Here is a 14,114-nt window from a genome sequence, read left to right as displayed (position 1 = left end):
TGAAGTGGTATCTGATTATAGTTTTAGTTTGCATTTTTCCTGATGGCTAATGACATTGAGCACCTTTTCATGTGCTTATTGGCCATTCACGTATCTTCTCTTGTTAATGTCTTTTGAAGTTCTTTGACCATTTCAAAATTATAGATATTAAGCCTTTTCCTCTCATAAGTGTTTAAAATATATGTGTAGCTAGACACTATATGTATATTTAACTGGCATATCAATTGTCTATTAAATTTGTTTTGGCGTGTATTTTGCAATATACAATCTTATATTTTTCATGATCATGATATATAATAACATAAAATTTACTATTTTTAAGCATTACATTGTTGTGCTGCATCATTATTTGGTAATGATGGTAAAATGATTGGAAAAAATAATAATTTTTAAAAATAATTAAATATATTGGGTTTTTCTTTCCTATTGTCTGTTCTACTCCGGTTAAAGAGGTCTCTGCACACCTAGATGACACATGTAATTTCTTAGGTTTTGTTTGCACCATTTTTATTGTTTTATTGATAAGTCTAAATATTAGTCCACTTATAATGTATTTTTTTATGGTATGAGGGAGGAAACAAACTCCATTTTTTTCCAAGTGAAGTGTCAGATATATGTGTGAGTGCACACAGTAGGTATCTTTTTTGCCATTGAATTGAAATATGATCTCTGTAAAAAAAAAAACTACTATAAATATTGGCATCTGCTTGTGGGCACTTTGCTCCATTGACTAGCTGTCTATTTCTATGCCAACATAATTTTGTTTTATTACAGTTTAATATCAAATAGATAAAAGTCCACGTCACCATTTTCCTTCATCATTTTCCTCCATATCCTCAGACATGAGTGTTCCCATGTGGGTTCCAGTGTCTTTTTATATAATTAAAAACATGCAAACTACTGAGGCATCACATTATCGTTCTATATTATTTCTGAGAGAATTCACAGTTTTTCCCCCAGGGCAGAGCACAAGCGCAGTCCCCACTACCACAAATGATGCAGTCAGGTTTCACACATTTGGGGAGATGGCCAGGGTCAGCACACCCCGAGTGCAATGGGGGAGCTTCATTCTGGGAAGACTGCCTTCGTGATTGTGGCAAATTTATTTGCCCTGCCAGGTAAGTATTGAGAATTTCCATTTTTATATTATCTGCTTATCCAAGAAAATAGTATCTCTTTCTATATTTTCAGATTGAGTTTTATGCACTTTAGTAAAAGTTAAATGATTATCTAGTTTCTAAACTTCTCAGATTGAGTTTATTCCTGTTGCTCACATGTATTTCTGGGTTATAAGCTTTTAATATTTCAGAATTTTAGGTTCTTGGTATGTATTGACAGTTTACATTTCTGTTAGAATTTTGTGTGTCTGACTCACTGCCTCCTTCCAACCTCTCTGACATTTGATAATATTTTTTTTCAATTTAATGGGCAGAAATTTGTATCTCCATTTTGTTTTAATTATGTATTTATTAGATTATTACTATACTTGATTATCTTTTCATATATAATGTGCTTTCTAATTTTAATTTCTGCATGCCTTTTAGTCATTTTGTTTTATTGATTTGCAATAGCTCTTTATATTAAAAAAATCAATGAATATATTATTTCCCTCTATATTATTGCCTTTTAATTCGATAGTTTGTAAAATATTTACATTTTCTAATATTAAATACACGAATCTTCCTTTTTGCTGTCTTCTATTTAGAATTTCTTACATAGTCTTTGCCTATCATAGGGTCAGTTAAATATTAAATAAACATTTTTATTTTTATGGTTTCTTTTTTACTTTTTACTCTATAATCCATCTAAAATTCTTTTTGGTATGAGGTGTAATGTTAAAGTCTATCTAATTTTTTCCCAAGATTTACCATAATTTTTTTTTTTTTTTTTGGTTAGTCAATGGTCAGGATCAAGTTCACAGTGAAAAATAGGACATTTAAAAAATGTGATTGGTGTGGAAAAAGATTCATTATGTCATAATAGGATGAATCTTTTGAGTGTTGATATCGCCAGGATGAAATATTTAAATGGCAGTGAATATGAGCCCTTTCGTCACTTTACCTGATAAATTAGTCACTTGTTGCAGGTTGAATTCACTGGCTGTTTAAGTTCCTGGGGAAGAAACCCGTTAGTCGCTGCAGGTTGTGCCCGTCACAAGGATGCCCAGTAGAGGGAGCAAGTGGGGACAAAAATCCAGACCAGGATTCACTGGCACTGGATGGAGTTGCATTTCCTGGAGGAGGGGGGTAACCTTTTTCTACTTCATACAAAGGTATTTTATAAGCTAGTGGTGCCCTAGCACCTGTACCCTAGATCTTCTGTATATTCTTCCCATTGTTTTTATTTGCTGGTTCAGTAGTAAAATCACAGCAAAGTTAGAAGAAACCAAAAGCAATTATTCTTGCCAGTTTTGAAGTTTAAACGACCTTTGTAGTTATCTTGGTTCATTTTCCAACACTACTTTATGAATTCTCATTTATCCCTTTTACTTTGTAACAGAAAGCATAGTGTCCCTCTTCTCTCCCAGAAACATCTTTCTCTTGTCTTCATTTTCTGATAATACATGATCATTTCTAAAATTTAAAAAATACAGGGAATTGTTTTTATTGGCCAGAAATGGTCATTGCTCACAATTTAGTATATACTTCAGGCTTTTTCCATCTATCTATTAATAAATACTGCTTTTAATATGTTTGTATATCTATATCTATCCTGGCTCACAGTTATATGTATTTTTTTTTTTTACTGTCATAAGCCATTCCACAGTGGGTCCCCTTACACTTACAGTTTTCACACATTGGGGTTATTATTTTCATATGATAAATTGTCAGACATGAAATTGCTGCTTCAAAGGGTATGCCCATTTAAAGCTTTTTTTTTTTTTTTAATATATCACTCTGCAGAGCTTTTGTACCAGTTTACATTTCCACTAACCGTACAAGAGGACATTTCTTTCCTGACTCTCTTGCCACAACCCGACCGGGCAATATCATGCTTTTAAATCATCAGGATATTTGGTGTAACTTAAGTTCTCATGTTTGTTCAAAGACAATAATGTTGTAGTTTATTTTAGTTTTTACTAATTTTTGGTGAGTTTGACCATCTATTCCAGACCTCAGCTACATTTTTTCTATAGAGGACCAGGTTTGCTGGTGCCATGGTCTCTGTTGCACCTCATTTTAGCAGGATAAGATCTGTACACTGTATGAGAGGGAATGTCTGTGATTGAGTCCCAGTGTTTACAGAAACAGACCACAGCAGGTTTGACCCACAGGCAACAGTTTAATAACCTCCGATCTATTCATCTGTTTCATGGCCATTTAAGTGACTTTTGTGAATTAATGGTTTGTATCCTTTCTGCCTTTTATTTTTTTGCTGTTTTATAAGAACTCTGTTCTATTTGGTCACAAAGTCACAATGTTAACAAATACTTTTTCCAGTTTTTCATTTGTTTACTAACTTGGCTTATGGTATATTTCTCTATTGATAGTTTTATTTTTTATGCAATTAAATCTGTCAGTCTTTAGTTTTATGGTTTCTGAGTTTCATGTCATACTTATAAAGGTCTTTACTCCAAGCTATACAAATCATCTCTTATCTTCTGTTCCATTGCTTTTCTAATTTTTAAAAGTATCTGAATGTATTTTTGTTTGGTAACAGGGATATAATTTAATGTGTATGATCTATAATTTATCCATTGATTTGAAATAGTACTTTTTTATATATTAAATTCCCATACATGCATGCATCTGTCTCTGAATTCTGATTATTGTTTCTATTATTCTGATTATTCTTATCAATTATTTTCATGTTCTTTTATATGGTATCTGTTTCACTAAATTTTCTATTGTGTTATTGCTTGAGTGGGGAGACTGTGGTGTATTTATATACATCACTGAATTTTTTTTATTGTTAACTAATACTTTTTCTTGTGAATTGTCTAGGCTGTCATCATCTGTAGATGATGATCATTTTGCCTCTTCGTTTTCAAAAGAAATGCCTCTTGTTGCAGTGGCTAGAATTTATATGATAATGTCATATAATAGCGGTGATAATGGATATCCTTATTGTGTTCCTGATTTTAATGAGAAGGGCTCTTGTGTGTCATTGCTAGGTATGTGTGATGGTAATTTTTGATAAATATTCTATCATGTTTAGGAAGATTTCTTCTATCCCTAGTTCATTATATTTTTCAAAATAACGACGGATGTTGAATTATCAAATGCAATTTTGGCATCTATTGAGATAATCATATAATTTTTCTCCTTTAGCCAGATTGTGTAATAAATTATGTCAATAGGTTTTCTAATATCACACCATCCTTTTTTTCTTGAGAGGAATCAACTTAGTCAAAATACATTCTTCCAGTTGTGTTCTAATATGCTTTATACTGTTGGATCATATTGGCTAATGTTATATTTTAAATTTTTGTATTTGTATTGTTAGGTTTAGTTTGAAAATAATTTCTTTTTCTGCACTGTCTTTGTCAGATTTGGTATTAGGCATTTGCAAACCCTGTGAAATGGTTGAATATGTCTTCATGCTCCCAATGAAATAGAAATTTATATAGTTAAATATGATTAGTTAAAATATTAGGATGATATAGAATATATCTGTTGCTTGAGAGAATGATAAAAATTATTTACAAATCCTTGTGTATCTGGTCTCCTTTGGGGGAAGAGATCTTTGTTTAGCTGTTGTTCTATAGGGGGTTTTCTTGTATTTTAGTCACTTGTAACTAACTGTATTTTCCTAGAAAATTATCATTTTATGTAGATATTCAAGTTTGTTAGTATAAACTTGTATTTGCTATTCTCTTATTTCATCTTTTTCTCCTGTTTTTAAAAAAGATTTATTTATGCATACAAGAACTGAGGTACAGGCCAAAGGCGTGGGGGGTGAGAGGATTCACCAGAGACAGAGCAGGGAATAGAACAGGCAGATCTACTGAAATACACTGCTGAGGGGAGCAGCAGGCAAGTTAGGAGAGGTCTGCTGCACCATGTAGGTAGCTTCCTGGCCGGGGATCGAACTTGTGCTTCAGTGGCTGTGGATTGCTTCTTAGGTTGCATCTTTTTTTTTTTTTTTTAAGATTTATTTATTTATACAAGCACTTGGTACAGTCAGAAGCATGGGAGGGTGAGAGAATTCACCAAAGCCAGAGCGGGGAGCAGAGCAGGCAGACTGACGAAGTACACTGCTGAGGGGAGCAGTGGGCTGCAGGAGAGGTCTGTGCGCCATGTGGGACCCTCGCCTGGCGGCTGGGGATCGAACCGGCGCTGCACAGGCAGCTTCGCAACCCAGCACTCAACTGCTGCACCACCTGGGAGGCCCTCTTAGGTTGTGTCTTAACCCCTGCGCCACCAGGGAGGCCCTTATTCTCCTGTTTTTTTTTTTTTTCTTTCATTTGTTTAACATGTATTTTCTGAGTGCCAACTATGTGGTGGGTAATATGACATGCTCTCTGGCTTTCATGAGACACTCAGTGGCTGACAGCTGAGATATTTGCCCCCTTGGAATCTCCATTTCAGTGTTGTATATTTTTGTTTTCTTCTTTTTTTCTTAAGTTGGTTTTTAAGATTTATTTATTTATGCATACAAGGACTAGGGTGTAGGCCAGAGGTGGGGATGGGGTGAGAGGATTCACCAGAGACAGAATGGGGAACAAAACAGGCAGATCCACTGAAATACACTGCTGAGGGGAGCAGCGGGGAGACAGGAGAGGTCTGCTGTGCCCTGTGGGACAGCTCTGTCAGGGGTCGAACTCATGCTGCAGTGGCTGGCAATAGCGTGATAGCTTGATAGCACTGTGTCTTTAACCCCTGCACCAACAGGGAGGCCCTATATTTGTGTTTTCTTTCTTTGATAAGCTTACTAACTTTCTTATTTATTATTTTCATAAGAGAAACAATTTTATCACCTCAAATCCATTAATTCCTTATTTTATTTCAGTGTTATAAACATTTCTGTTATGGAAATTTTAAAATATACACAGAGGTAGAATATTATATTGGATTCCCATGTCCTCATCAGCTACCTTCAACAACTGTCAACTCATGGCCAATCTTTTTTTTGTTTTTGTCCCTAAACCACTAATTGTCAAACATCTTATTATTTCTTTCACAAAAACTTCAGTAATACTTATCTAAAGATAAGTTATCCTTTTAAAATAGGATACCATTATCACTCCTAAACAATACTTAATTATCTGATATCAAGTAAGCATTCAAATTTCCAAGGTTGTCCCAAGGACTGTCTTTTAGCACATGAATCAAGACAAGCCCACAAGTTGCATTTATTTGACACATTTCATTCCCTTATTTCATTTTTATTATGAAGGAATTTAAACATATAGAAAAGCAGAAAGAATGATATAAGAAAACTTGTATACCCTCCACCAATTTCAACATTTGTTAATATTGTCATTTGACATATTGTTAATATGTCAACATTTGTCATATTTGCTGTATCTTGTTCTCTCTCTCTGCACTGTTCTTGTTCTATTTTAAAGGAAGTTGTAGACACCCTACTATTTCAGTATAGTCCCATAATAAAAATAATCTTCTAATATCCATAGTATAATTATAATCTTTAACACTAATTTATGAACATAATCTAATATCTAATATTCATAGTTCCCCCATCCATTGTTTCAGCATTTAAAAACATAACTAGATCATGTTAAAAAACACAGAAGTCAACTCATAGCAGCTCCTACTGGCTAAATAGTGGACAGTTTGAGCATTAAAATAAATAATGAACAAATTAACACTATGATGAAGAATGCTATATTTGCATAGTTTCCAAGTACCACCCTTACTAAATATTTACAAGTAGAAAAAAACAGCTTTAGAAAGGAGAAGCTGGCTGATAATACACAAAAACATTGGGTGTTTTTATTTTAGCTGTTTTTTTCCCCAAATCAGTATCCAGTTAGGTTCACACATTGCAAAAGAACAAGTCTCTTTAGTCTTTTTAAAATCTATACCAGTTCTCTTACTACTGTTTTTATTTTCTTTACATTTTTCTTGTTGAAAAGCTGTTTGTCCTATACAACGTCCCACATTCTAAATTTGTCAGCCTTGCCTATCAATGCGAACATTTTTGGCTATAATTTAAACCTTTTGTTGGCCAATGTAATCTGAAAAAAAAATCAGTTAAATTTAATACAGCATTAAAAAAAATTTCAAATGCTGTATTAAATTTAACTGATTTTTTCTGATGCTTTCTAAGAAACTAGTTTGTAAATTCAACCAGTTTGATTTTCAACTCAGTTTGCATTTAGATTAAACACAACCCCCTAATATTTGGACCAAGGGAGTACTGCATTTACCAGCAATAAATTAGGAAATGAATTCTGCTGGAAAATGACCCATTGTTCTTCTGTAAGTCAATGTTTGTGTCCAATAATCATTTATTAGGTTATTTTTTTGTAAATTAATTAGTCTTAGGGGTCTGGTTAACCTGGGCTATCAGGTTAACATTGATAATAGGACACTGGTTTCCTCTCTGGCATTTAATGTGGACCAGGGGAATTTTCTAAAAAATAGATGAAGAAAAAAATAAACTCATGAGGGATGCACACTTAAACATATATTTTGCCTTCTTTTCACTTAATATCTTTTTAATAACTGCTCATTTTTTTCAGTTTTGAAGTCTGAAACCCATCCCAAGTTTAACTTGAGTTTAGATTCCTTTTTAAGGTGAAAGTACCTACTCAAACTGCACTGTCCTGTTTCTGTTCTTTAAAGTATACTTCACTGGGCCTCCCTGGTGGTACGAAGGATCGAGACACAGCACTGTGAAGCTATCCACAGCCACTGCAGCACAAGTTCAATCCCTGGCCAGGGAGCTGACCCACATGGCACAGCAGACCTTTCCTGTCTCGCCCGCTGCTCCCCTCAGCAGTGTATTTCAGTTAATCTGCCTGTTCTGTTCTCCACTCTTTCTCTGGTGAGTCTTCTCACCCCCTCCCCACACCTGTGGCTTGTACCCCAGCTCTTGTAGGCATAAATAAATAAATCTTAAAAAAAAATAAAGTACACACTTATTGCCACAAGTTTCTCCAATAGCATTGTAATTGAAAGTCAACTTTGAATATGTGTAAATAACTTTTTGTATTATAGGATATCATTCTTAGAATGAACAAAGTTAGGAGTACATCTTATGCAATCTGAGCTCCCTTTGGGAAAAATAGAAAGAATACAACTCTTATGTATAGATCTGAATATTTATTTAGAATAAGACTTCCTTTCTCCGAGTTCTCTTTAGGCAATTTACCAGAATAGATTACATGCCAATGCTTTCTGGTTTTGCATCTGAGCAATGAGCTAGCCACCCAAGGAGCATTGAAGCTGTTTACCATGACGTTATGGCTAACGAGTGGCTAAGGGCTCAGAAACGTGGACTTGCCTGAACTTCATTGGCTGCTTACGGGGCGTTCATACATGGAGGCCTGGGGTGATAAACAAGTTGTTTCAGCAAGAGGAGGCTGATGTTCTGCCATAGCCTTCCTTTCCTGGGGCTTGGGTTTGGGTGCAAGGAATCTTAGGGTTTGGCACAAGTGCCCAGTGGCATCTTAGGATCAGTCATGATGGAAACTGTTCTGACCTGGGTTAGCAAAGTTGCTGTGTATCCAGCAGATGTATTGAAGCAGGGGTGGGGCTTCCCCTTACACACCTTTGAGCCAGGTACCTATCCTGGCCCAGCCCAGAGGTTGCCCACCCCTAGATGTTGTTCATCTCTTTTGGATTGCTGCTGAGGGCCTGTGGGAAGGGAGGATCAACCGCCACATTTAGTTTCACCCTGTGCCCCAGCACTTGTGTGGGCAGCCCTGACTGCACTCATATAATACTTCTCTGCCCTGAGGTGTATGACTGTGCTACCTTGTGTTTGTAAAGTCCAGGCGCTTCCTGCACAATGTGCACATGGTGCACCTGGTCACAGTGGGGAGTGTGAGGGCTGAGACAGCAAGCCAAAATCAGTTACATGCTGTTTAGAAACAGTGAAATTCAGATGCTTGACTGAATTTAACCAGCTTGTAGAAAAGGTTGTGGGCTGAGGGTGCCCAGAGATAAGAGAAGGATAATAGATTAGGAGACTTCATTACATAATTGCACCTGGGAAGACAAAGGTGTTTGTCTTCTGTGAAGGCCGAGAGGCTTGCAGAGGAGAGCAAGTAGCAAGGCTTGAAAGGGGTGGGTTCAAGGCAGAGACGAACAAAAGCTGCTCATTGGGTGTCTGGGATCAGCCTGGGAACAAGTTCGTCAAAAGTCACCCTTTGAGTCATCCTGCCCTTGTGGATGTGACAATGTCCCTTCAAGGAGCAACACTGAGCCAGACAGAAGCAAGTCTTCCAGTTGTTGGCACTTACAGACTTTGAGGGTTATTTTAGTCTATTTAGTTTAGACCTCACTTTCGTTTTGCTTTGACTTTGTGTGTTTATTTTCAGTGAATGGACCAGTTTGTAATCCTGAGAGCAGGATTACGAGCGCAGAGTTCAAAGTCACACAGACTTGGTCCTTATGAAACTGTGTGGCCATATGGCGACTATACAGATGTAATACATACAGGAAAATTGAATTGCTTCACCTTTGTGAAGACTCAGCCTTCTTCCTCTGTGATCAGCGGTCATGCTCATGCCATGCTGTCCACGTGTCTCTCCTACCCACTGCATATGTGTTCCAGCTCATAGGCTTGTTATGACAGTTAAATGAGGCACTGAGCACTTATCATGACACTTGGAAGTAGTAATGGCTCAATAATTGTTAGTTATTATTCATGGACAGACTTAAGGACAGCGACAACCTTTGGAATCAGATGTGTGCTTAGTTCTTGGCTTTGCCCACTTATTAGCTGTGTGACATTTGGCAAGTTACTTAACATTTATGGACTTCAGATTCCTCTGCAGATAATGTAAAGTGAGGATATTACTGCAACAGATGTCACAGGAATATTGTGAGAATCAAATGAGATAATGTGTAAAATGCTTGGCAGAAGGTACTCAAAAATATAAATATGAATTGTAATACAGATTCCTACAACTAGGAAATCAAGGCAAAATGAAGTGACATACAGCACCCTGAAGTGCTGTTGACTGTGGACTGATAGGTAGCCACCTACACGGCTGTGAGGGGGTCCTGAGTCTTTGTTCTACTGGGAGTTTGCATTTCCATGTCTGCCCTTCTTTAGGCTTCTTCCCTCACTGCCTACCACATGCTTCCTTCTGGCTGCCACGCCTGTCACTGACTCTTCTCCCCCATGTGTGACTTCTAATTGTTAGGGCAACAAAACCAGCCATCTCAGCTTGTTGGTGGATTATGTCAGTGTCCAATTTTAAAATTGGGCAAATAATCTTAATATACATTTCACCAAAGAAAATATACAAATAGACAACAGGAAGATGAAAGATGCCCAGGATCATTAGCCACAAGGAAATGCATATCAAAACCGCAAGCCACTGGGATAGCAAAAATGAGAAAGACAGATAATAATAAGTGTTGAGGAGAATGTGGAGAAATCAGAACCCTAGTACATTACTGGTGCACCTTCTTTTAAAAAAAGAATGGTGCACCTTCTTTTAAAAAAAAGATTGATTTATTTATGCATACAAGAGCTGGGGTACAGGCCAGAGATGGGGGGGTGAGAGGATTTACTAGAGACAGCGTGGGGAACAGAACAGGCAGGCTTACGAAATACACTGCTGAGGGGAGCAGCAGGCGACTCAGCAGAGGTCTGCTGCACCATGTGGGCTGTTCCCTGGCCTGCCGGGGATCGAACTGGTGCTGCAGAGGCTGTGGATGGCTTCATAGTACGGTGCTTAACCCCTTGCACCTCCAGGAAGGACCCTGGTGCACCTTCTTTGGAAAAAACCTGATATTTCCTCAGAAGGTGAAACAAAGTTATCCTAAAAGCCAACAATTCTCTCATGTCTATAGACCCAAGAGGACTGAAAACTTGTTCATTCAGAAATGTGTACAAAATGTTCCTAGCAACATTATTCATAGTAATCAAAAAGTTGAAGTAACTAAAATGTCTGTCAGTGAGGAACAGAAATACAAAATAGAGTAAATCTACACGCTAGATGCTAGAATACTATTGGATGATTAAAAAGGAACAAAGTCCCCAACATGAATGAACCTTGAAAACATGATGCTAAGAAGCCAGGCACGATAGTGCAGTTTGTGGGATTACATTTATATGAAATGTCCAGAAGAGGAAGAAGAATCTATAGACACAAAAAGCGTATTAGGGATTTACAGGAGCTGGAGGGAGGAAGAAATGAGGGGTGACTGCTTAATGGCTGCAGAATTTCTTTTGGGGTGTTTTTCTTTTCGCACGTTCTGGGATTAGACAATGGTGATGGCTGCACAAGTCTGTGAAATACTGAAACCCATTGCGTTGTCCACTTTCAAAGAGTGACTCATGTGGTACAGGTAATTATTGATATATCTCAATAAAGCTGTTCCCAAGGAAAAAAAAAAAAAGCTCATGCAGGCTTTGAGTGAAGCCCGGGAGAGCCCAGGACAGAGCTATGGGGCAGGAACTTTGCAACCTCCTTGAAGCTCCCCTGAGGCTTTTGTCCTTTCTGATTTAAGGGTGATCACCAGGTCGCCAAGGCTGTCAGAAAAAATGACTTTCCATTGAGGTCTGTGCTTGAGAAGGCAACTGTAAATAGATGTTCTTGTTTGTTTTTGACTTCTATTTTAGAAAATAATGTTTTTATAAACATAGCCACTGCTACCATTTATAGCACGGCTCTACCCAGTTTCTCTGTATTAATTCATCATTCTCCTAGGACCCTTTGAGGTAGGTGCTATTATTAGCCCCGTTTTACTGAAGTGAAAACTGAGACCCAGAGACATTAAGTAACTTAACCAAGGGTGCACAGCTAATGAGCAGCACAGACCGAACTTGAACCCAGTTTAGCCTCCACCACCTATGCTCCTTGTCTCTATGGTACATGACCTCTAAGTCTACCTAAACCCCTGAGAAGAAGCGTCAGTCAGCTTTTTTACAGGCATCATTTTGGGTGAGGTAAAAATTTCAGATGCGTGCTGAAACCACGTCCTCATTCACTAGAGACTGAGAAAGCAGCAAGTCACCAACTGAAATGTGACCTTGCTTATGTGCACAGCCCAGACACCACGTCTGGTGCGGCTCAGCGGGCCCTCATCCCCACCCGAGTACCCTGCTTTAGACGTTTCCTTTCCCTCCTCAGGTGAGGTCTTTATGGGTCCTGTCCATGCTGAAGGCTGCTGCCCCGAGGCCACAGCTTTCTTTCGCACGTAGACGGCCCCACATAACAAATCTCAGTCTGAAAGGTCGCACAAAAGAGGTCTGGAAAAGAAGTGGTTTAAAATGCCTCATTGCAGTGCTCTGGCAAAAGGACTAATTGGCATTTTTATTCCAAAGGGGGGAAAAATTGCCTAATAGCAAGAATCAGCAAGGACTACCACCCATGCAAACTGTTCATTCTTGTTTCAGCTCAAAGGCCTCAAGTGGGGGAAAACAGCTCTTGTTTGCTCAGTGTTTTGTGTGGACTGATGCTGTTGAAAGTCTGTGCACAGGCCAATTAAAATCACTAACGGTTCTATCATTTTTTTGTTCCATCTTTTTCTCCCCCAAGGTATTTTATTCTATAGAAAGTATACACAGTTAAAAGTCAAACTCCCATCACCTACCTACATTAAATGTAGAAAACAGGGCAAGAATTTTTGCAGTCTTTTGCTCATGTTTATTGTAAGCTGACTAGAAGATTCGAGAGTTCTAGGCATCACTGAAAAATTGGGGTGGTTTTCTGAGTTGAGCGGAATGCCGATGGCTGTGATTTCTACTTTAATTCATCCAGTTGACTAAGTTGAGAGCTGAATCTTGCAGAAGCAGAGAAGGGGGGCCGGAGTGCAGAAGTAAAGAAAGGCTGTTAGTGTTTTTCCTCTGGCCTTTTTGGGAAAAACTGACTTTTGAACCACATGTGTCAACTTACATGCTTGATTGTAGTCTTTTCTAAAGGATGCCCCTGTAGGTAACTATGCCCCTGTAGGTAACTCCCACTCAGAACATTGCATCCAGCAGCTCTGGCCCAGACAGGGGCCTCCTAAATATGAGGACTAAAATCAGTTAGTTAGAAAAATAGCAACCACAAGGGTTGCAGATCAGATTGTGCTCTTGGCATTTGCTATGACAATGTATAGGTCTTGTTTGTATTTTGTCATTCATTCAGTTGCGTGGTCTTTGGATGTAGGTGCTGCTGCACCCATGCTGTTCCCTGCACTCACAGGCCCTCGCCTGGCCTGCTTTCCACCTCCATCTTTCCATGTCCAGTTGCTTCCTGTTCTTCAAACCACAGTCCAAAACCCAGAGGCCATTGGATTCTGCATGTTGGAAATCATGTTTCTCCTTTTCTTGAATCCCTGTTTGCAATGTTTGTGTGTTTTATACATGCTGGTCACTTTTTCCACTGTCACCATTGTGAGCAGACTGCTATGGTCGCTCCTAGAACATAAGCTCTGTAACCTCCATAGGGGCCACAGGGCCTGGTCCACAGGGTGGGCCTAATATGTGTGTTGAGCAAACAATTGAATGAAGGAAGGAATTTCAGGGTGAAGAAATATGCCAGAGAGCTTGATGCTGACACTGGACTAGGTGACAGCCAAGCAACCAGTGGGAATGGGTGAGTACCACCCAGACTTGATGGAGCTGAGCAGGGGAGAGTTGAAAGATTCAGCAAGATTCCTTCCGGGTTGGCATAAATCCAGGGCTTTCCTTTCTGTCACTCTGACTACAGTGCCTGGCTCATTAGTGCTCACTATCTGAGAAAAGAGTGGTTTTACATAACACAAAAGGACCCAGCGCCCCTCATCCTGAGGCATTTCATCAGTGCCAGTTGCATGTGCTGTTATGTGAGAGTCTCTGAAAAAAGGCTTATGGCAACCCAGGCCCTGGTCTCTGAACACATGCACAGACAAGAACGTTCAATTTTTGACTTACAGGTGGATTTATAAGAAGGTGTTTGTGTCAGGTTGGTGAGTACCTGCATTGGAATATATTATTTATAGAATGTGTCCTCTTCATGTCAACAGATTTGGGAGAGGATCTTCTATTTCTAATAAATT

At 38.4% G+C, this 14,114-nt stretch overlaps 1 non-coding gene across 1 annotated transcript; it reads right to left on the bottom strand.

Annotated features, from left to right (window-relative positions):
* Positions 1-957: 957 nt before the first annotated feature.
* Positions 958-1,126, bottom strand: LOC119246856 (U1 spliceosomal RNA). The gene has a single exon (XR_005125607.1). It is a non-coding gene; the product is annotated as a U1 spliceosomal RNA (small nuclear RNA).
* Positions 1,127-14,114: the final 12,988 nt, after the last annotated feature.

The sequence above is a fragment of the Talpa occidentalis genome, unplaced genomic scaffold (genome assembly GCF_014898055.3).
Source record: "Talpa occidentalis isolate TD23 unplaced genomic scaffold, MPIMG_talOcc4v2.1 talOcc4.15, whole genome shotgun sequence".
In the NCBI taxonomy this organism is placed as follows: domain Eukaryota; kingdom Metazoa; phylum Chordata; class Mammalia; order Eulipotyphla; family Talpidae; genus Talpa; species Talpa occidentalis.
This window is presented reverse-complemented; position numbering and strand designations above follow the sequence as displayed.